Raw genomic sequence first — 24,051 nt, 5'->3', positions numbered from 1 at the left:
AAAGTAAAAAGTCACCCAAAATGGAAATACTTCAGCAAAGTACAGACACACGAAAGTGGAAATATTTAAGTAAAGTACATATACACGAAAAAACTACTTAAGTACAGTAATTAATTACATTTACTTAATTACTGTCCACCGCTGTTCTCCACAAGCGGAAGCTATTAGTGATCAAGTCCTTTTTGTGCATCACTGAAAAAGATGAAACACACAACAGCAGGGTTTCACGAACACATTTATAGTTACAAACTGCATATATATGAATAAAATTACACGTTTACTGTCAAAAATCGTGTGTACATGAATTGAGAGGCATTGTTGAATTAGATATAAATTGAAACAGCTTAACAGACAGCTAACAGGCTAACAGCCTTTAGAGTTAGGTTTTACCAAAGGAAAACTGCAACATACAAAGTAAAGAATGCCACCTGAATGTCTGCTACAAGTTTTAAATGATTCAAATGTGCATGCTTAAAACTTGCTGAAGTAGTGAAGTAGTGAAAGTAGTGAACCAACATAACATGGACATTCCCATAGATGAGGTTTATCACACAGGTGGACTAAAGCAGTACTGAAGATTTCTTTAAATCTCCCAGAGTTTGGCATTAAAATTACTCAAAGTATTAAAATGAATAAGGCCTAACAACAGAATGAGATGAAGAGCACTGGCCCTCATCTCCTCTCTCTCGCTCACACACACACAGAGGCTCTTCCCAATGTCTGCCTGTGTGTTTAACCAGTCGAACTGAAAACAAAAATGGAACACAGTAACCTCCTCTTTGCCACAAAGCTCATTTCTGTCTAAGATCATTTAATAAATTAAGAGAGTAGCATCAGTCCACAAGGCCTTCAAAAGTGGTCACATATCAGACATCAGACTGGTGCTCTGACCCTGCAGCAGCTCCAAGTAGATTCAGACAGTAGCTGTACTTGAATTAAATTACAAAAGGCATTTGTTTGCACTGACTTTTGTGGTTTAGTCAATATGTGCTTTCATATGGCCTGTCTATGTGATTGGGCTGTAGTCGTAATGTAATGTTGTACAGAGCACAAATACACATACATACAGATAAAACCTCACTTGTGCCATTTTGAATCATTGCTGCCATCTAAAACAATCTGTATCATTATTATTCACCTTTTTAAAACAGCATTTGCATCTAGCTTTACTTACAGTAAGAAACAGAGCTGTATGGACAAAGGCTTCCTTCCTTCCTATATCTTTCTCAGTAAAGTATTTTGGAATCTTTGAAAAGCTCTATATGATATGCTCAGTTAAGCCTATACTTTGTTTGGCTTAAAAAACACAAAGACTGGTTGATTGTTAAAATAATCAGCAGAATATTCAATCACTATTATTCTTGATACTGACAGCCCTAAACCTTTTTAAAGGTTTTTTGAAATGGTTCTACACCAATAAGCATTTTCATTAGAACTTTACAGCCAAGCCAAGATACATTTACAGACCTTTACTTTTATACAGATATCATTCATCTGATTTGAAAGTCTTAAATAAGGGGGTGGCATTTGGTTTGTAAACATGCATAAAGAAAGCAACCAAAAGAATCTCAGCACTAATTTACACTGTCACAGCAAAAAAATCACTGTACCTATCCATGCAAAAGCTTGCAAATATTGCATTCCAAATGTTCCAAATGTACAGAGAAGGCAAAAATATGCAAATAGCATTTTTTATTTTCTTTTGAACAGCTGTTTAAATTCCAGGATCATCTGTCTTAAAAAGGAGGCGCAGATCAGAGTGGAAAGTGCTAAATATGAGTCGACATTAATACCTCTGTTAAATAAAACTGAGAGACACAGACGCACAATTCTATGCATTATTCTATAAGGATAAGAACATTTAAGATCATCCTCTAGCTCAGTTTGATCCTCTTTTTAAGGCACGGCCCTACTGGCCTTTTCTATGAAGTAGACATACATACCCCACTCTTCTCCTGTGTGGCGGCGAGCCTCAGAGATATCACAGAGGAAGCTCCCCGCCACCTGTCAATCTTCCATCTACCTCCCCCTGGACTACCCACCCATCACTGCTAAATTGGAGTTTAAAAGATGGGGGAGTGGGAGTGAGTGTGTGTGTGTGTGTGTGTGTGTGTGTGTGTGTGTGTGTGTGTGTGTGTGTGTGTCTGAGTGCGTGTGTTAGAGGGGCTCGAGGGACAGCACACAAAAGAGCGGAGAGCTGACCAGCGCTCAGGTGAAATTGAATTGGAAATCTTCCACGACTCGTTAGCATAAGAAAGGAGCGTGTGGCTTTAGACAAAGACTCCTTTTCTCATGCAGAAAATCAATCTCTCCTGGGGCCCAGCTATTGTTCACCGCCACAGTACAGGTGTCCCTTCAATGGTCCTTAATCAAAAGTGTCAAAACAAAGTTAGAAGTTATCTCACTGCTGCTGTCTTTGAGCGTGTGCAGTGTGCATTCGTGAGCCCATGCGTGCAAGAGAGTTTCCACATAGGCAGGAGTGACAGTACGAGCACTAGGTGTGCATGCAATTCACTGTACTGCCTCTAGAATGTGGACAAATCGGGCATGTTGAACCTGGACAAAAGAGTAGGTGTACAACATATATAACTGTTTGCATGTAACTTGAGAACTTCTCTAAAATGTCACTCTATCCGGCACTATATCTTGAGGCCGGCACATCATAATGGAGCCAGACGCAAATGCATAAGTGTCCCCTTACACAATGAACTCAAGGTCCTTCAGAGAACAGCAACCACCACCACTTCTGCATTCAACCTCACACAGGAGCCTTTGCGGCTTATATTTGCTCGTCTGTGAGAGGGGAACATGTGGGTTTGGTCAGTTGAGTGTATTGAGCGTGTGCGGCACAATGGAGTGAGACGAAAGAGCACTGGCCCTCATCTCCTCTCTCTCACCCACACATCCCTACACACACACACACACACACACACACCTTCACACACTCATAAACAGGCCCTTGATAATGTCTACCAGGGTGTTTACAGTTGAATTGAAGGAAAAAATGAAATACAGTAACCTCCTCTTTGCCAAAGAGTTTAGGTTTGTCATTTAGTGAGTAAGAGAGTAGCATCTGTGCGCAAGGCCTTCAAGAGTGTTGACAGACTTCAGACCAGTGCTCTGTGCGTTCCTAACTCACCTTGTAAAGCCTAAAGCCTAAAACAATAACAATAATCAGATGGATTTTATGGGAGTTTTTTGGACCACACCATGCCGGATGACATTTTTGATTAATACAGCCATTGTGATTAATTGTGATTTAAACAGAAACTAAAAGTAAGCTTTTAAAAGGTCTGTCTATAAAAATCAGCCTTCATGTAATGCAATATGTGGAATAAATAGACATACATATAGATTTAATCTAACTTGTATTATGTACTTTGTCATCTTCGCATATAAACAACACACGCATAGGCTCAAAAAAAAGGTCCAGCTCTGCATTAAACAGATGAAGATGATGAAAATAGTAGGTACTTCAAGTTTTGACTGAGTTCTCACTGAATGCTCTCTAATCAAACTTACAATCATCAGATTTATCCACTTGGTGAAGATGTCTGAAGCATAACCAATGTTACAAAACTTTTCCATCAAAGAGGTCTCACAATCCCCAAACACTACATATAGTACAGCCTGAAACTTAAAAATTAGAAAATTTTTTCCTTCTCAAGAACAGTTATGCAGCGAAGATATACAGGGTTTTGTTCCAAAACCAATGGCATGTTGGCATTAGAAAATTTGCTTTATACATGACAGTGTTCATTAACCCCCTAAAATGTCCAGGACCCATCAGGAAGTTTTATAACAAATTCATATAACCTAGAAATAGCTCAGCCAATCTGCATTAAAGTCCCTGTAGTTACTATAATAAGCCTTAGTATGTAACAGGCCTGGGATTTTGAAGAGATTAAAGTGGTAAAAACAGTTTTCTACTATTGAGTTTTCAACAGGAAATCACATACATAGATGTATCCTAAAACTGCTAGATCAACAGTGATTCTTTACATTGTCTGAACAATTCATGATAATTGAAATAAACTCACTTTGCACAAAGTTTTGTTCTGACAGCAATGATACGTCAGCATAATAAAATACCTTTTTCACATGGCATTCTTCATCAAAGTAGTAAACCCAATAATCCTACTATTAAATAAATGGTTTAGCAAAAAAAAAAGTCAATCAGCATAAATATGTTTGTTGTCCATATTTAGCTTTCTAAGTTTAGCGCTGGTCTTATGAGGGTGCCATAACATTGCTGATAAACACTATAAGTCAATAGAAGTCAACTGACAGTTATTTACTGACAGAAACAACACAAATTTAAAACAATGTGTAGCATCTGTTTATCTATGTGAAGTGTATTCACACGAATAGGATCAGAATTCAGCACAATGTTTGTTATCTAAAATGTATGACTGCAGCATTCAGCTACAGTGTTTTTTGTTCACTTTTATAGTTCTCTGTAAGTCAAACTGTGCCCTAAGCAAAACTGGTGCAACCTTAATAGAGACCTGGATATAGTTTAAGTAAGTTGAGATAAAGAAGCCAAATTTGGACACCAAACATGCCTTGACTGATCCACTAAATCTGGGGTAATTGTATAATTTAGATTTTCACTGATCATTCCTTTGAGTTTCCAACAGGAAACCTGATTTCCGACAAGTTCAACTGTTCAATCAATAAATGTTTAAACATTTTCAACAAATATAACTCTTCCTCCAGCTCAGACATGGGTTAACCCCACCTCCTTCCCATCCCCAGAAAGGGCCCAGCATCTCAAACATAACCCCTCATCCTATTCCCCTGGGCCATCCCCATGCAAACAGAGGGTTGATTAAAAATGACTTAGCAGGGCAAAGAAATAAAGCCATCTCATCTGCTCAACGGCTTGGTGCAGAAGCCCAGAGGACATCAGCACTAAACAACCTAACAATTTAACAGATTATGCAGATATGCCATTCTCTGGAACAGTGCAGTGTTTCAGCAACAGATTTCTGCAGCTCTTCCACAGACTAAACTGGACAAAGACAGCAAAGCATGTGTAAGAGCCAATAGATAGGGAGGGAGTATATCACAATTCAAGGTCTCAACAGCGAGGTCAAAAAGGCTGCAAGGGCTTTTATTTCTCCTTGGATCATCTTAAGCCAGATAACAGATTAATCCATCTAAACAATGCCCAGACTGAACAAACACTCTGCAGACTCCTAAAAAACACTATTATTTACTCCTAGATTGACTTTTCAACAGGATGTATATGCAGAGCAAGTGGACTGCACTGGCCATATTTGCCTGGGTCCACTGCATCACTGCAAACTATATATAAGAAAATGTAATATAAATATAAATTATTTATATAAGCAGAACTGGTAACACTGAAGAGCAGCATTCCTAAGGCTACATGACATCTACATAATTCTTTCATGACATCTGACATAAACCTACAAAAACGTTTATTAATGCCTATTTTCACAAGCATCAGTTGTCATAAAGGCTGCTTTTGTCAATGTTTATGTCAAATCACCTCAGCAAGTACTGCCTTTTCTAATTAGCCCTTATAAATGTCTGTGTGGAACATTCAACCAAAATAGTTCTAACTGCAAATATAAAAAATATTAAAGTATTAAGATCTTAGAAATTTACAAGGATTATGTTATGGTCTATTTAAACTCAAGGCAGAGAGGTAGTAATAAATGTTCAACTTTAATTGTTTTCTACTGGGAGGTGGCTAGGTAAATTAGGTAAAGTCTTTTGGTGTTTTAATAAAACAACATTACAACATTAAGACATTATGTATGTACAATTGTTTAAAGCTATGTTTCTAGGGTGTCACTATACCAGTTTTATTTCTAAGTACAATTTAAATGTACATTATTAGTTCAAATCTTCAACAGTATGATAGAAATAGAAGCTGCTGCTCTAATCCACCACCAGAGATTTTATAACAAAACAACAGGAAACTGCAAGACTTGGGAAAAAGTCTAAGCCAATCATATCAGACCTGGGTGAGGGCCATACAAAAATAAAGGTAAAAACAGGGGATTACCCATAAAGCATGAACACCACCTAGTTAAAGATCTTCACAGATTCTTCACAGATTATTTGTTATTACAAATACGTATTTTGAAACAATAACATCAGTAAAAGTTATATATTAGTACTATACACATAACTAATGGTGGTGTTGCATTGATCCTGACAGAGTTTTATATCCCTCCTCAATCTGTAAGAAGTAATTAAGAGGTGGCAGTCAGGTGAGAAGATTTTTGCCAGTTTAAATGGTTTCAATGTGAAGGTAGGGTTACATCAGGGATCAGCTTTGAGCCCCTTCTTGTTTGCAATGGTGAAGGAAAGGTTGACAGATGAGGTCAGGCAGGAGGCTCCATGGACCATGATGTTTGCAGATGACACTGTAATTTGTGGTGAGAGTAGAGAGCAGGTGGAAGAGAATCTGGAGAGGTGGAGGTTTGCACTGGAGAGGAGAGGAATGAAGGTCAGTAGAGACAAGACGGAATACATGTGTGTGAATGAAAGGGAGGCAGGTGGAAAGGTGAAGATGCAAGGAGTAGAGGTCGTAAAGGTGGATGACTTCAAATATCTTGGGTCAACCATCCAGAGCAATGGACAGTGTAGAAAAGAGGTGAAGAAGAGGGTGCAGGCAGGATGGAGTGGGTGGAGACGGGTGTCAGGGCTGATGTGTGACAAAAGGATAGCAGCAAGAGTGAAAGGGAAGGTTTACAAGACAGTAGTGCATCCTGCTATGATGTATGGTTTGGAGACTGTGGCTCTGTCTAAAAGACAGGAGGCTGAGCTGGAGGTGGCGGAGATGAAGATGCTGAGATTTTCGTTGGGAGTGACAAGGCTGGACAAGATTAGAAATGAGCAGATCAGAGGGACAGTGAAGGTGGAGCAGTTTGGAGATAAAGCCAGAGAGGCCAGGTTGAGATGGTTTGGATATGTGTTGAGGAGGAATAGTGGATATACTGGTCAAAGAATGTTGGAGTTGGAGCTGCCGGGTAGAAGGAGAAGAGGTAGACCTCAGAGGTTTATGGATGTAGTGAAGGTGGACATGGAGATGGTTGGTGTAAAAGTAGAGGAGGCAGTAGTTAGGGCAAGATGGAGGCAGATGATCCGCTGTGGCGACCCCTAAAGGGAGCAGCCGAAAGAAGAAGAAGAAGCAAAAAATGAACTCACTGATCCTTGAGTTCTTGTAAATCTGAGTTTAACAAAATGATGTATTACTAAACACAGGAAGGAGAGCACAAGAAAGAAGCTAAAGGAGACCAACAGAGCTGAAGGAGCAGGTATAATAAAGATCAGTTATCAAGTAAAAAGCAAGTGAGTGTCGCTAAAGCTTTCAGTTAAAATGAATACTGAATTTGTACTGAATACTGAATGTCTTTTCCCTTAATATATCATCTCATCATTTGTGAGACTAAATAAAAACAAAATGAGAAAATATCATTTTAGAGCAGTCAAAAGTCACTATGACCATGTCAACTAGAATATTAAATATGTAAGCAGAATTACAGAACAAAATCACATTCTATCACATTGCACAAACTGTGAGACTGTACTAATCTATAATCTATATATTTGAATATTTAGGACCTGCAGTTTATCTAAGAGAGAGGAGGCAGCATTGCTTGACTTGAATACCTGTTTGATCTGTGATGTGTGTAAAGGGACAGATACAGTATTTAAGTCATAAAAGAAATTCAAAATTAGCTAAAACTATCACTACCAAAACAATCACTACTAAAACATTCGATAAAATCTCTGAGGCATTATAACTGTATTGCTGGTGACTGTAATGATGTTACAGAATTCAGACACGCGGACATTGAAAGAAGATCCGGTTTTAATGTAGAAATCCACATCCAAAATCGTGATCCAAAAACAGGTAAACAGGTCAATACACAGAAAGCAAATAGCTTTGTGTGTATAGAAAAGCTTCTGTGTGTATAGAAAGCAAACAAACCAAAGGGGCAGTCCAATGTCATCATCATAACACAAACGAGAAGGTGAGAACACAAAGGCAGAATATCCAGAGCAGTCAAGTCAAACAAGGGTTCACACAAAATCCAAAACCAGAGTTGAAATGAAAAGACAGTCAGAAGAACGCTCAGTAGTTGCCATGCAAAACAATACCTTGCAAGGACAACATCTAAAGCCCAGGCTTATATGCTAACTAAAACATCACATGATCAAAACAGACAGGTTTAACAATTCAATAATCAGGTGACTGAGAACACGGATAGGATCGTGTGGGAGAATCTGGAGTCAGCTGATCTCCCAATGTATTCTGGGAGATCGAGCCCATGTGTGTGTTTTGGGACGGAGTAGGACGTGTCATGGTCATCTCCCTGGTGATTCTGGGAGATCGAGTTAGTTTCTTCTGCAGACGTGACAGTGACAAAATGGAGTTTTTAATCATTTGTTTCACTAAAATATAAATAATTAACGTGTATGGTCATTCAAAGGAAACAGATTTTAGTCTAAAGTCCAAGTTCAACTCTGACTTCGAACCAGTTTGGATGGAATGATCATGAGTTGTCATGAAAGGCTTATGTAGTTATTGTGTAGCCTTATGAACACATTCAGTAAACTGGTAGCCAGAACTGTTATGTTAAGGCAACTGAGTAAGATGGAGAGTTTGTATCTACAAATCATGTGGTGGGATTTAAAGCTATCAGTGAAGCATTTTTGGATACTACTGAATAAGCATGTATACTGGTATACTGGGACCAAGTGGACATTCCATTTATTCAAAAAAAGGAAATTCTGTATACAATACACTATATATTACATACATTACATAGGTTATTAAGGCAACTTTTAGACTTGCTCCACTGTATTTTTTAGGTTCAATAAATGTTTAATAAATACAGCTGTCAAAGACAGATTGATTGTTCTGCCTAAAACTCTATCAGAGTTAAGTATGACTTGAACTTCGGACAGTCATCTGAAATGGCTCAAATGAAACTAATTTAAATGAAGTGAAATGGAGTTGACCTCATAAGACACTGATAAGGAGAATTCTGTGGCTTAATAACAAGCAGCCATCAGCCTGTGATGGCTGAGACAGGTGGGGGAACAGCCATGCAGCTGGGGATGACAGAGGGGGACATGATGTCACTCTAAGGCCTTCAGCCCGTCACCTCCAGCTGGCAACACTGGACAACATCCAACAACACCCAACTCACAGCAAAGAATCACAAACACAGACACACACACACACACACAATTTCTGTTACAAACTTTCCAAGAAAAATATTGTTTCAGCTGACCTTAGACATCTCTTTAACAGTCCTCTCTCCTCTTTATACTCACCCATTACATGCCAAAAAAGAAGCACTAAAGGCCTGGCTTGTGCAAGAGCACAAAATAAGATCTGTCCACTGTCTGTTACTTCAAAAACTGCAAACATGTTATCCTGCAAAAAGGGAAAAAATGTCCTTAAATACCCCTGATTCCCCACAGACCCAATGGTCCTAAACACACCACTGAAATAAACCCAGAATGGAAAATAAGGAAAATATATATACATATATTCACACTCCCCTATAAAAACTGACAATATCCACTATTTCAAAATGGTACCTGCCATTTGCACTGTATGGACATTTTATGATGAATGGACTGATAGAAAATTATTTCTTGAATATGGTCTTGGTACATTAACATACTTTTTCCATCTCTTTTGAATTTTCTGTTTTGGAGACACAGTGTTTTACGACAATACAAAAGATCTATAGAATACCATAGTAGAGAAAAATGAAACTCCTAAATGTAATTACTAGAGGACGTCTTGCTATGCTTTATGCACAGTAGCAATGAAATGCAATTTTAACCTATTGTAGAAGTTCATCACTATGCATTTGTTTCTTCAGTAAGACTGATGGAATATATTTTGATGGAAATGATTTACAAAACTGGATGCAAACCTTAATTTTCTTCTTTGCAGGTAAGTAAGTCAAAGTTTTTTTTATTGTGTTTAACTATTCTATTGTGTTTAGTCTTTTCTACACCTTTTACTATGCTGTCTGCTGCCCAGTGCCAGAGAGAGCATGTTTGGAGTAATCAGATAAGAAACTCTGACCAAAATGTGAGACACAGGCTCTTCAACTCTAATACAGGATTCAGAAATCTTATGGTTATTAAGAGAATGTATTACTATGAGACAAGCTTGCATGTTGAAAATCCTAATTTGCTATTTGATTCTTTCAAGACTCTTTGAATATTCTAACATTCTGATTCATCTCTACTAAAGAACAGGTTATTATCTCTGTGGATATTTTATGGATTTAATACCTACACACACAGTGTGGCCAAACATTTGTAGATACCTCTTAAAATTAGAGAATTCAGCCACTTTAAGGTGCAACACTTCCTATAAGTGTTTACTGACACAGACATTCAGTTATATACACAGCTTGTATAATCTTCACAGAAAAACACTGCCAACAGAATGACACACTCTGGAGCAGCTGCACACAAGCCTGTCACCAAGCCCAGTGCTCAAAACTGAATCGAGTGCCATTTGTGAAACAGAACTAACCATCAAATATCAATACTTCAATAATGTTTATGTGGCTGAATGCAATCAAATCCTCATAGCAATGTTCCAATATCTAGTGTAAAGCCTTCCCAAAAGAGTAGTGACTGTCAGTGCAGCAAATGTGGGAAACTCATATTAATAACTTTCTCAGGTTTCAGAAGAAACACTGAATGAGCAGGTGTCTACCAACTTTTGGACAGACAGTGTAAATCAGACAGGAGCCTGGACGTTGGACTTCAATGATGTTACTTGTTACTTCTTCCTTCTAATAAGGATGTCTGCACTTCTCCACTCTGAAATGCTTCTTAAAAGTTGCAATGTTGCCTAACTTATACATAGTCAAAAGAATATGTTCACTCTTAAAAATAAAGGTTCCTAAAAGATAAAACCTTTTGCTAGAGAACCTTTACCTTATATTCTTCATTTAAATTACAAAAACGACTCGTTAAAGAACCATCTACAACAAGGTTCTTTAGGTTACCAGATGAAATGCATCTTTATTCAAAATGAAGAGTGTGAATCACATTGTCAGAGTTGAGTCTTTTAATCTTCTAAATCCTCCCAGTGTGTGGGTGATTAAGGGTTTTGGTTTCATATGTAAAATGACATTGTTGAAAGTAAGTAACAGGATAGTTCCCAAAAGGAACTTCACTAAATAAACTCTGAGTTGCAGGAGAAGGAAAATCTGCTTTCACTTGTGTAACTTGCAGATTAGGAGGTCTCTTGTAAACCTTATGTAGAGGCCTTTTGTAAACAGCTCTTGAGAAGAGAGTCACTATCGATAATGTGACAATGAATGATTGGTTCGAGGGTCTTTGCTTGACTCACCCAGTCCGACGTGATTAAGTCAGTGGATTCTGGTGCCAAATTTTGAGCGTTAATATCAATAAAAATGTGGTCCGTTTTCCATTAGTCTCAGACATCTGACACAAGGCTCAGGGGGACACTTCAGAACAAAAACAGGGATCAAGGAGGCATAACAAAACTAAACCCAGACAATAATCCCTCAGGCAGCCGAACTGGACAAGCTCTAAGCTGAAGATGAAGAGTCTACTGTAGCTCAGAAGGATTAAAAAAACACTCTCTGTATGTCACCTTCCACCTCTGTCCCCACAGCCTAGAGGGATGTCTCTTAAAACTCTTTGAGTAAAGCTGACCCTAGTCCAGTAATTGCATGGTATGGCAGTACCATAATGTAACTGAGAAGGCTATCTTTTGTATGAGTCAGACAGCCTCTCCTCCATGTTATCAAAGCCCATTAGAGATGATCTGGAGTCAGCCTCCATGTCATCCTGTCAATGATGCACTGATTTCAAGCTTATTACACTACCAAGAGGAACCAAAATGGACTCCACTTAAAAAATGCCACTTGTGAAGAGGTGGCGATCCTTCTAATTTGGCCAATTCTATGGGCTGGAGAGGAGAGTGGACACATAACACGAGCATCCAAAGTGTTCACTTGCTTGGCATAGCTGCTGGCATTTGTCTTGGCACTACCCTAGTGCAGGTAATGAGAGAAATGGAAGAGCAGAAAGACAGACAGTGAGAATGACTCGCTCTGGCAACAGGGCCAGACACACTAAATGGGATAATTATATATCATTACAGAGCATCTAACTCTGCAGCATGAGATGAATTTTTAAAAAGACAGGGAGGAGAAGCATGGTAGACACAGCTAATGTTTGTGGTGGGACAAGTACACAAAGATGTATATTCTTAAAAATAAAGGATGCTAAAGGTTTCTTAACTTCAAAAGCTAGTACAGAAGATTTCCTTAACAGAAGAGTCATATATTTCCTACATGAAGTGTCTAAATACCACATGTGATCACAAGTAAACACGTGAGTAATACGTGATCACATATGTCATGCACTGACTGCACGTCATGACACATTTTTTATGTTTCACACAATCATTTGTTTTTTAGATTTATGTGTCAAATAACATTAAAGTAACAAGTGTCCAAAAACCAGCATTTCCATTTCTCTTTGTAAGGGTTACATTAAATGGGGGCTTTCCAAACTTCAAACTCACTCACAACTATCAGTGTTGTTAGAACAAAACCTTGTATCTCTAAAATGATCATTTTACAGGAGAAGGAAAAAACACACAATGTTACGTGTCCTTTTTTTGAATGTAATTTTGGGCCATTTCTTTTGGTCCATTCATCATGAAATTTACATACAATTTAAAGGGCAACAGGCTTTTTTAAATGATGTCAAAAACTGAAAAACAACAAAAATTGAGAGGTTGTCTTCCAACAGCATCAATAAAAAATCCACCAAAAGCTTCTTTAAGGAATCAAAAGTGGTTCTTCAGTTAACTCTTTTGGAACCTTTATTTTCAAAAGCACACTGTCCAGATTTGGGATAAATGAAATAATTTACAGATCTAGTAACTGTGTTGTAACCGCCAGCCCAAAATCACTCTTAGATAGGAAGTTAGATCTGATATATTGCTGAAGTTTGCCTCTTAGTCTGGTATCTGTTCACTACCAAGACAGCTTACCACTGAAGCAGGAAAATAGGCAATGAGCTAAAAGCTGCAAAGTGCTCCATGTAGTGGAACAGTAAAAGAGCAAGAACAGAACTCCACAGCCAGTTTGCCTCGTCTGATTATCCTCATGTCACAATGACATCTGAAATGACAACTTCACTGGTTGACATAGATAGACAGCCAGCTCTGACAGCACTACAACATTCAACAGACACCGAGTCCCCCCAATCCTTTCAAACCAACATGACTGACAGGCAACAAGTAACAGTGTGTTGTTCCATTCACAGAGCTCACAAAGGAACATGAACAATGGAATAAAATTGACAGAGCACAAAAAAGGGAAAAAAAACAGGAAAACATCTCAGGGTAGTAACCAAGGTAGCAAATGAGCGAAGGCAACAGTACATTTCAACAAGACGGCTGTAAGTGTTGATTATCTGTCCGCAGGCAGGACACTTTTCAGTTAAAGATTCACAGTACTGCATAAGGAGCCTTTAAGGACGGCCATTACAGGCCCGCTGACCCCTAGCTGACCTGTATTTCTCGACACTGAGCATGGATGTGGTGAACGCAAACATGGCTCTCATGAGCAGTAACTCAAGGTGAAAAAACCTTCTCATGAGCCGGGACATGCTGCGATGGGAAGAGAGATATAGTGTCCTAATGTAAAACAAAGAGAGAGAGCGAAAGAGCTATAGACAGGAAGAAAGAGATCAAAATGGACGAGTCTCCTGAGTGTCAGAGGACAATGTCATCACCACACAAGAACACTCGCAAGGGTCAGCAAAAAGCATCAGCCTGACCGACACACTGCACGAATGAAACAGCCAAGAAGGGAGTGAGGGGGTGTAGGAAAACAGAATTAGCACACTAGCACGAAAGAAAAGAAAATGAAGACTGAATGTGGTGGGTGAGATGACATTAGAAAGAGCAGCTATCAGAAAGAAGAAAAACAGAACATCATGGATGACTGAGGAGAGTGGGTGGAGGTACAGAGAACAAGAAGGCAGACACAATGAATGAACTTCAGAGAAGAATAGACAGGTGTGTTGGGGAAAACAGAACTCAATATGAAGGTGAATCGCCATTGGAGCGACGAGGGGAAAAAAAGATGGATAAAAAGAAAAAGCGATGTGGGATTGAGAGATAGGGGCTGATTTAAATGAAGATGGCCACCACTGTAAATGAGAGGCTCCTCTTGGGATTCTAACTAATTAAAGCGTCCTCTCTCAGAGAGAGGGAGATCACATTGACAGGCAGCTGTTGGTAAATGCTCAGTGTCAGAGGAAACATCCCACAATGCATTGCTTCCTCAGAGCCTCCGATCAGACCACTAATTACAGTCTGGCCCTGTCAATGTCATTCAGATTTGCTGCCACAAACACTAACTTGGCATCAAAAGAACAGCCGCGCATACACCAATGTGTATGCGCACACACGCAATTCCGAACACAGACACAGTGTGCTGGTGTACACAAGCGTTGTTCTCCGTGTTATGATTCTTCATCTTATTTTGTTGACCTTTGCATGGAGTGGGTTCAAAAGGACCTGCACACAATCTAGCCCAATCTAGCCATGCTGCAGCCAGGGGGAATTGGATCACCCCGCGCTGACCCTACCACGGTGACGCCCCACTCTCTGTGCCCTCTGGTGTTGGGGTGAACGTTCGGGACGTCCAATCCTGACCCCGCATTTCACCCTGCTCCTCACCGTTGCCCGCCAAATCTCCATAACCCCCAGCCACAGTCAGTCTCTCTCTCACACACAAAGATGTTTCTGTCACTCTGCTAAGAAGAAAATATCATTCTGAAACACACATTGTATTAATTTGTGTGGCTGTACATTAATATGTACAGTCCTGTGCAAAAGTCAGAGACCATTCTTCATTTACTTCATTTCCAGTCAAAACTGCCATTAAGCACAAATTTCATTCATTTTCATGAGATATCTCTGAACTGATTAGATATAATAGGGAAATGAGACACATGAGGAAGGGAAAAGTCAAAGGACAGCAAGGGGAAAAAACAGGGAATCGTGCAAAACATGGTAGATCACTAAACCTGTTACAATCACATAAACAGTACTTAAAACTTTCATCTTTGAGAGAGAGGAGAAAATCAATCACCACTATTACTTTAGATCTGAAAAAATCTACACGTGTTTCTGTGCACCCTTCCGCTGAAAGGATGTGTAGCTGTTGAAAAGCTGAGAACAGAAAATAAGAAGACAATTTACAAATCAAACAAAGAAGCTGCTAGTGTTCTCAGAAGGATGAGACTGAATCCAGTTCTCAACATCATTAAATGTAGTTGAGAATAGTTGAATAGTGAGAAGCAGAAAGTGAAACCACCTTTAAAAGGTATAGAAAAATGTCCTTGCAGATTTCTACAAAAAATTAAAAGCAAGCCTACTGAAAAGAATGGAATCTGTAATAAAAGCAAGACACAGTAAATACTGAATAAGAAATCGTATTTACTTGTTGAGGTTTCTGCATAATTTAATTTCAAATATGTTTCTTATTGGGGTTTTTTTCTAGACAGCAAAAAATGAATAATTTGTACTTCATGGCTGCTTTGATTGGAACTTAAATAAGTGAAGGGTGGCTTCTTTACAATACTGTGTGTGCATATATATTACATCTGAAAGGAGAAGCATCCAAGCCAAGTCAACTAAATGATTTGCGAAATGCAAGGATGAATAATATTTGTTGTGTTGGGTATCCATAAAGCACTACTATTAGTCTTAAAATGTTAATATTCAGAAAGCATTAAGAAAGAATTTTGCAAAAGAAATATCTATTGTTGAACATTTCATGATGAACGGGCCAAATGAAAAGGTCCAAAAGTAGAATGAAAACATGTTACATCAATGTACATTAAATTCAAGAACATTACATTTTTTCTTTCTCTTATGATTGAGTTACCATTTCAGTAATACAGAGTTGTGCCGCAGAGACAACACATAGTGTAAGCAGGTCAGTGCTTTGCCCAGAATGCTGTGGGATATTTTATAAGTTATGGCAGTGACCATGCTGAGACGGCCATGCTCAGAGCATGAGAAGAGAGAGAACAGATCACACAGTCCTCATGCAGCTTTCACTCAAACTTAGAGTGACACCCCCCAACACAGTCCCCAACAGTACAACTTAGTCATTTACGCACAAGCACACACACATACTCAGGGCAATAACTCTGTCCTACATATTCTTTATTAAATATTCATTATGAATAGCAAAAAGAGAATAAAAGGAAAGGTGCAGAAGAGTGGAATACAGTAACCTTGGGGGTCAAAGCACTGTTCTGTTCCATATACACAACAGATCTCGCTGAGAGACAGCGACCAAGAGACAGACAGAGAGACCGAGAGAGAGAGAGGCAGGACAAAAACACACATCTTGAGTTCACTATTCATTTAAATGGCCCTGCCTTTGAATACAAGCTATTGCCGAGAAATATGGATCATCTCCAAAAAAAACCTAAAACTAATTCCATTTTAAAAACAATTACACATCTGAATCCATGTCCCATGTCTGAGGTCATAACTGCTGTTCACCTCTCCATGGTTACTGTGGGGCTGTGCGCTGGGGTAATTATGGGCCGTTTAGGCGAGCCCCCCGTGTTTGTGTAGCAGGCCTCAGTCTCCGCATCTGCATGTTACCACGGCTACCCCTGCGGCTTTGTCTTACCATGACCTGTATAATGAGTGTCACATTAGCAACACAACAAATCAAAACCCACAGCTGTCAGCCATATTGTGCCATCCGATTTTAATTAATATGATAAGTAATGCTTATTAGACGAGTCTGCTTCTCTATCGCTTTTCAATTTGCAAAAATTTAGGCAGGGATAAAAAAGGCTAAGCGGGAGTTTATGTGAATGAAAATGAATATGAACTGATATTTCACACCATCCATTAAGCATGATAAATAAAGAACACACGCACACCAACATTAGCTCACATTCAAACCTTCCAGTCATCTGAATCTTCCCGTTTCCTGTAAAGTGGGAAATTTTTCATGGAGCAGGAAAAGTTGCAGGCACTAATCGCCGCTTATTTTTCTGGATGACATCCTGACGTCTTTGAGGCGACGGAAATGCAATCATTGGCCTGTTTCACCTCCACTTTGCCACCCAAACCTTGCCCTCTTAGAGGAGAGCAGCGAGTGAGCCCCTGCTGACTGGAGCATATGAGCTTATGACACTCTGTGATTAAGCTAACATTGCTAATCAATGGAACATTCAGTGGGCTTCCTGCACCACTACTCATTCCCTGCTAGGCCTTAATTGGCCCATTCTCTGCTAAGTAAGATGAGTTCCACATTCCACTTCAGCAATTGCCAAAATCATGCATAATGCGCACACATACAAAAAACATACATGCGCATGTGTTCCTACATTCGCGTACACACAGGACACACACACACACACACACATACAAACACACACACACATACACACCTACGCAACCGAAAGGAACCAGGGAGAGAAAGAGCAAAAGAAAATGAGACTGAAAGAAAAAGAAAATGAAAAAAAGGCTACATAAAAAAGTGCATCGCTTCTTTGACGTCCAAATTGAATTTGATTCACTTAAAAAAAATTGAGGACCAGTGGAAATAACTACATCTGCACAAACAATAGGGAGAAAATATGATCCGGGGTAAGGACAAAAAACCTGACTGAAATTAAGGCCTCCTCAAAATTAGATTTCAGTTGGTTGAGGGTTAGATTATGTTCTATAATGGAATGAATTGTAAATGCTTTTCAAGCTCTAGTGAATAGTCAAAGCGCCACCTATACACAAAACTGAGAACTGCCTCAAGCCCTTATTGTCATGGTCATGTTCTCTGTACTACCCATGCCAACAAGAAATATAATGATGAATTCAGAGCCCAAAGCCAAGCTCTGCATACAGCAGTGACCTATGCTAGTGGTTTACTCCATGATATGATGTAGGTGAAGCTAAAGTAAAATGAAAAAGTGTTCAGAGCAAAACAGCTCCAAGGTGAGGGACAGTGTCGGGACTCTATTTCTTTCATTTCAGCACTTAAAGTCCGTTGGCTGTAAGAAGACGTGCAATAAACCTCAATATTTATAGACTTCACATTACAAAACAAACAAACAAAAAATCCTTAAAACAACCAAATCACATAAATGATGCTGACCATGTTCCGGTGACGGTGATGACACATTAGTAAGTGTCACTCAATTGAAGAGAGCCGCACTTCTGCCGAAATAGACGCCATTACCAGCCTCTCCATGCAGCACTATTGACTTGGAGCGTCCTCTCCGACAGGTTTGTGTGTGTGTGTGTATTCTCTCTGACAGGTAGAGTGATAGCAGCACACACCTCCACTCCCTCTGTCAACAACACTCAGCGCTCAAGAGCACACTAAAACACCACTGCAGATAAAGTACATAAATATTAGTGCAGTGTAGTGTCTGTGTGTGCATGTGTGTGTGTGTGTGTGTGTGTGTGTGTGTGTGTGTGTGTGTATATGTGTGGGTGCATAAATGTGTGTAAAAGAGTGAGCTGGATGGACCACGCTGAGTCGAAACAAAACACATCAGTAAAATCCAGGAGAAACAGCTAATTACGATACAGAGCAGTATGTGATGTCATTTTCACACATAAATGGGGTTGAAGTGGGGTTAAAGTTTGGGTGTAACACGGTACAAAGTAACGCAGTACAGTAATGTGATACTGATAACGTGAAGAAGCGTAACACCTTAATGTAATCACATTTGTGAATGGCTTGAACCGTGTTACTTGTGTAACCGCAATGCACTTTCTCTTTTAAATCTAATTTTAAAATAGCTTATTTGAACAGCAGCTTGCATGAAAAAATAAGAAGTCATCACCAAAGAAGAAAAAATAATCGGACTACCTAAATATATAGAAAGAAGTGCATTAATAACAATAAAAAAGCAACACGGTCATGACCGCCACCAGAGTCAGAGTCAACTAATCTTAAATTTGGCTGAGTAAACAAGAAATACTGCATGCTGAGACAGACCCCTGGATCCAGAATGCTGAGAAGGTTATCTGCAATGTAAAATGTAATTTATTAGAACTCCAAATGAGCATCCAATCATCAGCTGTACACAAAGTAGCCAGTTATAAAAGTAAATCATTTAGACAGCTTGTGGTGGTCATTGTTATTAGTTAGGACTAATTGTACAGTGTATCAGTTAGGAAGATGGGGGCCTCCCAAAATACAAAGCCAGCCCTGGGGTTAAGGGTCAAGAATTGGATACTTTCAGCAGAACCAAAATACCTGGCAAATTCTCATCTCAAATTTTAGGGGCTATTAGAAAATTTATTCAATACCAATTTTAATACCAAAAAAAAAAAATTAAAGAGCTGTAATTACCTCTGCATGTGTTTATAAATAAGACAAAATCATTTAGGGTGCAATGTGCTCATAAATATTTTAACAAAACATACATATTTTTGCCACTGGAATAAAAAAAAAAAAAGTATGCTTACTCAAACCTTGTTAACAGTCTGCAGTTTTCTTTATACAGACTCAGGGAAATGAGTGCATGCATATGGGAAATAAAAAGAGGAAAAAAGGAAAAGGATGTTGCATGTGGAGAATGGAAAGGTGAAAACTAGATTAATATAAAATTTGAATACAAAGAAGAGAAGCGTATAATCACAGAAATGTAGGTCACCCATACACCATTTGCACGGCCTAATACTAAACATCATATCTGAGTTTTGGAAATGGAAGCAGTAAATGGAGTTAAAAGAAGAATGATTTAAAATGTACTATTGGAAGGAAAAGGACGAAAGGACAAAGATATAAGAACACATGAACAAAGCCAAACATAAGAGCTGGCAGTATGGATATTAATAGGAAAAAACTTTAAAATGCATACATAGCCAAGTTGTACATCATTCAAATACTAAGTTTGACGGCTTTAGTTAGAAAAATATACGAGCAGGAGACTTAGGTATCTTAAACAAATTAGGTTCGAGGACACTTAATGGGTTTGTAAAGGAAACCAGAGGCAGGACTAGTACATGTAAATGTTTACTCAGGTACATGTGCTCAGGCACAATTGTACAAAAGTATTTTTTATTGCTAAAACTTTAACTTCTACTCTAATATACTTATGAAGAGAAAAACTTTTAGTCCTTTGTTTTTAGTTACTAATCCTTTTGTTCTGTTTAATGTCAATATGTTACATTGGTGATACTCTTTCAAGATTTTTGAGGTTCATCATTTTATTTTACACCAAAAGGTACATCAAAAAGAGAAGAACAGGTCAAACTTCACTGCGCAAATAGATGCTGTATGTAGCACGAAGGTCCGCTATAGCTATCTGAGTTCATCAGTACTTAAGTTGTTTTTGACCTGCTTTTCTCAGTTTACTGGAAAAGTAATTCTACTTTTATCCATGTGATTATTCCACTTGTACCTACACTTAGATTTAAGCTATTCTACTCACCACTGGACAAATCAAAGGACTGGAAAAAATAAAGCAAGCTGAGTTAGCATATTCTGAAGCTTAAGTGTGGCTTTAAAGGCAGTAAGAAAGAAGGGCTTGGAATAAGAACAAGCAGAGATGTTTGTGTTGTTTTATGCCTAATCGTTAGAAGACGAAGAAGTTTTTAGTTGTTTTAAAATGTAAAAAGCTAGGTTACACTAATACACTTTCATTTCAGGCTTGGCAGGTCAGAATTACTATAAATAGACCATTTTTATCAGATTTATTGATTTGTTTCAACAGTCATTAGCATCATCAGGAATAATTAATTGGCTGTAATTTAAACATGGTGGTCCTTTGGAGCGTCAGTCAATAGCAAATTCCACAGTTTTGGAAGATCACTACAGCATAAATTTGTCATTCCATTCGAATGATAGAGATAGATTGAAAGAACAAGTTAAAAGTCAACTATAAAAGTTTGTTGCATTTTTTATGGTAATACCCAAAATGTCATCCCATCAACACATTCTTTACCTCTACTCCCTCAGCCTCATCATTTTTTTTGTGTTATAGGCATTTCCCTGAAGAAGAACACATTATGACAGTGAAGAATAGCATGAATGAACAGGAAAACAATTTTCATTTTTTTCTTCTGAGCTCTTACAATCTCACTGTCCTTGAAAAGGTGATGACAATACAAATGGTGAGTATCATTCAAAACTCCAGGGCAAGTGTGCTAGTTTGGGTCCATTTCTTTAGTAGACCGCTTAGAGGCTGCTAAATATATTTACAAATCACAAATAAACAGGTCATATAAAATGCTTTGTCTAGTGAGGTTTGATGATGCCACAGAGAACAAATGAATTTGTAATAAAATTATGCACTAAAGAAGCTTAACAGAATTTATATTCTAGTAAGCTCACTATACATCGGCACTCCAGCATCATCATGTCATCTGAAATCCAAACTAGTACAGAAATTTACAGAGATCAGCAAAGAGCAATCTCTCACATGAACGCACATACAAACCAGATTACAACACACACAATGACATGCACACACATACACACAAATAGGACTGTAGGTCTCGGCACTAATCACCAGTGTTAGATAAAACAAACGGAGGTTAATGGCCCACATGTCCCTGTAGCACATGAAGGATCTAGATAAGAGCTAGGGCTCTGTATCATGGCCCTCAATAGAGCCATTACTCTCTCCTTATGTGAAAGAGAACAGAAAGGAATAGCAAGAGCACAATCAATGCATGAGGGCAACACTCCCTCACAGTCAAAAGCTGCAAAACTTATTGTAAAGTCGAAAGCAGAAAGGGGGGGAGGTCTCGCCCTAAAACACAAGCTTTTGTCTCCCTGTCACCTTCTCTGCTGATGCATAATGGCCTATTACAAAAGTGTGAGGCCAAGCCCTATTCAATTAGCCTATCAAATTCTTTATGGCTAGATCATGAATGGATTATCAGAGATGAAGATAAAAAGAATTTATAACCCTAATAACAGTTCACAATAAAAGGATTAGTATATGTTGTCTCTTCATATTTTCTCTAATATTGCTTTAAAATGAAAAATACATTGAACAAGCAATGTACAGTACAGTACTATGCAAAAGTCAAAGAACACTGTTTATATAATTCCCAATATAGTCATTAAGTACACGCTCTTCTTTTTCAGGAGATATTTTTAGATCTGAAAAAAATCCATGTTTCTGTCCATCCTTCCAATGTAAGACGATTATTCAACGCTAAGGGTCTGAAAGGATGTGTAGCTAAGGAAAAGCCAGTACTGAGAAAAGAAAATAGACAAAAAAGAAAATTTGCAAACAATGAAACTGCTGTTGTTCTCAGAACAATGGACTGACCACTCCAGAGTCCACACCTGAACATGGGAATAATTTGAGATTATTTAGACCATCGGAAGCAGAAAATGCAACCAACTTCTAGGACTAAACTGTGGAAAAATATTCTTGCAGATTTCTTTGAAAAACCTCAAGTCTCCTGAAAAGAATGGAACCTGTCATAAAGGTAATACATGGACACAATAAATACTGAAAAAAAAATTATGCTTAGCTATCAAGGCTACTTTGTAATTTTCTGTTAAATACATGAAGGGTGGCATTCCCAAATGCTACCTTTCCATTTCTAACATTTTTTGGATAGAACAGATTTTTGAAAAGAAGAACATATATAACAGAAACCATATTTTTATTTTTGCAATAACAGTTGTATTAATAATAATAATACAGCATTGATATTTCTTGTATGTAGATCATGGGGGAATTCTTAAAAGCTGTCGATCACGTGTTTCAGAATGAAACCCTTTATATATTTTTGCCCTTTTTTCTGATGCTGAAAAATGAATAGCTTGCACTTAATGGCAGTTTAGACTGAAAATTAAATCATTGTAGGGTGGTATCTGACTTTTACACAGTATTATATATTTCCAAATTAACACACACTATAAAACAGTACGTAATCTTTCATTTAAGATGTGCTGCCTTAAACAAACAGGAACATGCTAGTATCTCATGCAGACTGAGATCAAGATTCTACACATATATTAGCAACCATCTATACCTCATAACTTCCCATAATTTAATTTATTTTGAAGATCAAGAGACCTGCAGGAATACATTCTTTCTGTCTCTCCTGAATATTTCATGACAGAATTTTAAATGTCTTTACAAACCTCAAGTCCAAACTATATATCACAGTGCACGGCCAATATAGGCATACAAATGGGGCTAGTGTGCAAGCAAGGATAGGGATATGGCTGACCTTACAATTCATATTTAAAATACAGACATAGATGTCCAAATTCTAAATGACAAATAGACTGTGACGACTAGAAAATAGCACTCAATTTCCTTTTCACTAAAGCAGCCAATACAATATTCCAAGGATCGATACAAATGCACTGTGAGACTCTGACCATTACTATGATTGAATCTCTGCTGTGATGCCCTCATATGGCAGAAACTCAGGTACAGCTCTCCACTTGGGCTGCGCAGAGAAATGGATTAATAGACTCTTTAAGATGAAACTGATGGTCTGCCATCTCTGCCACTGGCCACCGCACAGAAAGCCTGTCGCTGGTAATGTGTATCAGTTATAAAAGATCATTAGATAAGTAAATGCATAAGAAAGCAATCAGGACTGAGATGAAGTGGAAGGGTGAAAGCTTACACAAGCACACACATCCTAAAACTGCATACTGGCCCTCCAGTACGCACGGAAAAAGAAAGAAAGTGGGAGAAAGAGAAAATAAAAAATATTCACAAATGTGTTATCTGCAGGACTGCTTACCTGGGGGTGACATCTGGACACCTGTCAATCAAATACTCAATAACTGAGCCTGAGAGAGGGCAAGGGGATGTTGTCGTCATGGATACAGCTGGAGTAAAAGCACAGCTTGCTGGCTTGCTGCTTAAAATGAAAGGAAAAGGCCCTGCTTTCCTATTCAGACCGCTGTGCGAGGTGTGATGCCCAGCCAGCACTGCTCTGCCGGTGAAGTGCAAAGCCAGGTAAGGAGAAAAGGGCAGCTGCTCAAAATCTTT

At 38.5% G+C, this 24,051-nt stretch overlaps 1 long non-coding RNA gene across 1 annotated transcript in view; it reads right to left on the bottom strand.

Annotated features, from left to right (window-relative positions):
• The window catches only part of LOC108431467, a 102,831-nt gene extending 100,839 nt beyond the window's left edge, over positions 1-1,992 (bottom strand). The window contains exon 1 of the long non-coding RNA XR_005130363.1: positions 1,944-1,992. This is a non-coding gene — a long non-coding RNA (uncharacterized LOC108431467). The remainder of the gene's footprint in view (positions 1-1,943) is intronic.
• Between the last annotated feature and the right edge of the window lie 22,059 nt (positions 1,993-24,051).

This window comes from Pygocentrus nattereri, chromosome 6 (genome assembly GCF_015220715.1).
Source record: "Pygocentrus nattereri isolate fPygNat1 chromosome 6, fPygNat1.pri, whole genome shotgun sequence".
In the NCBI taxonomy this organism is placed as follows: domain Eukaryota; kingdom Metazoa; phylum Chordata; class Actinopteri; order Characiformes; family Serrasalmidae; genus Pygocentrus; species Pygocentrus nattereri.
The sequence above is the reverse complement of the archived record's forward strand: the minus strand, read 5'-3'. Positions and strand labels throughout refer to the sequence as shown.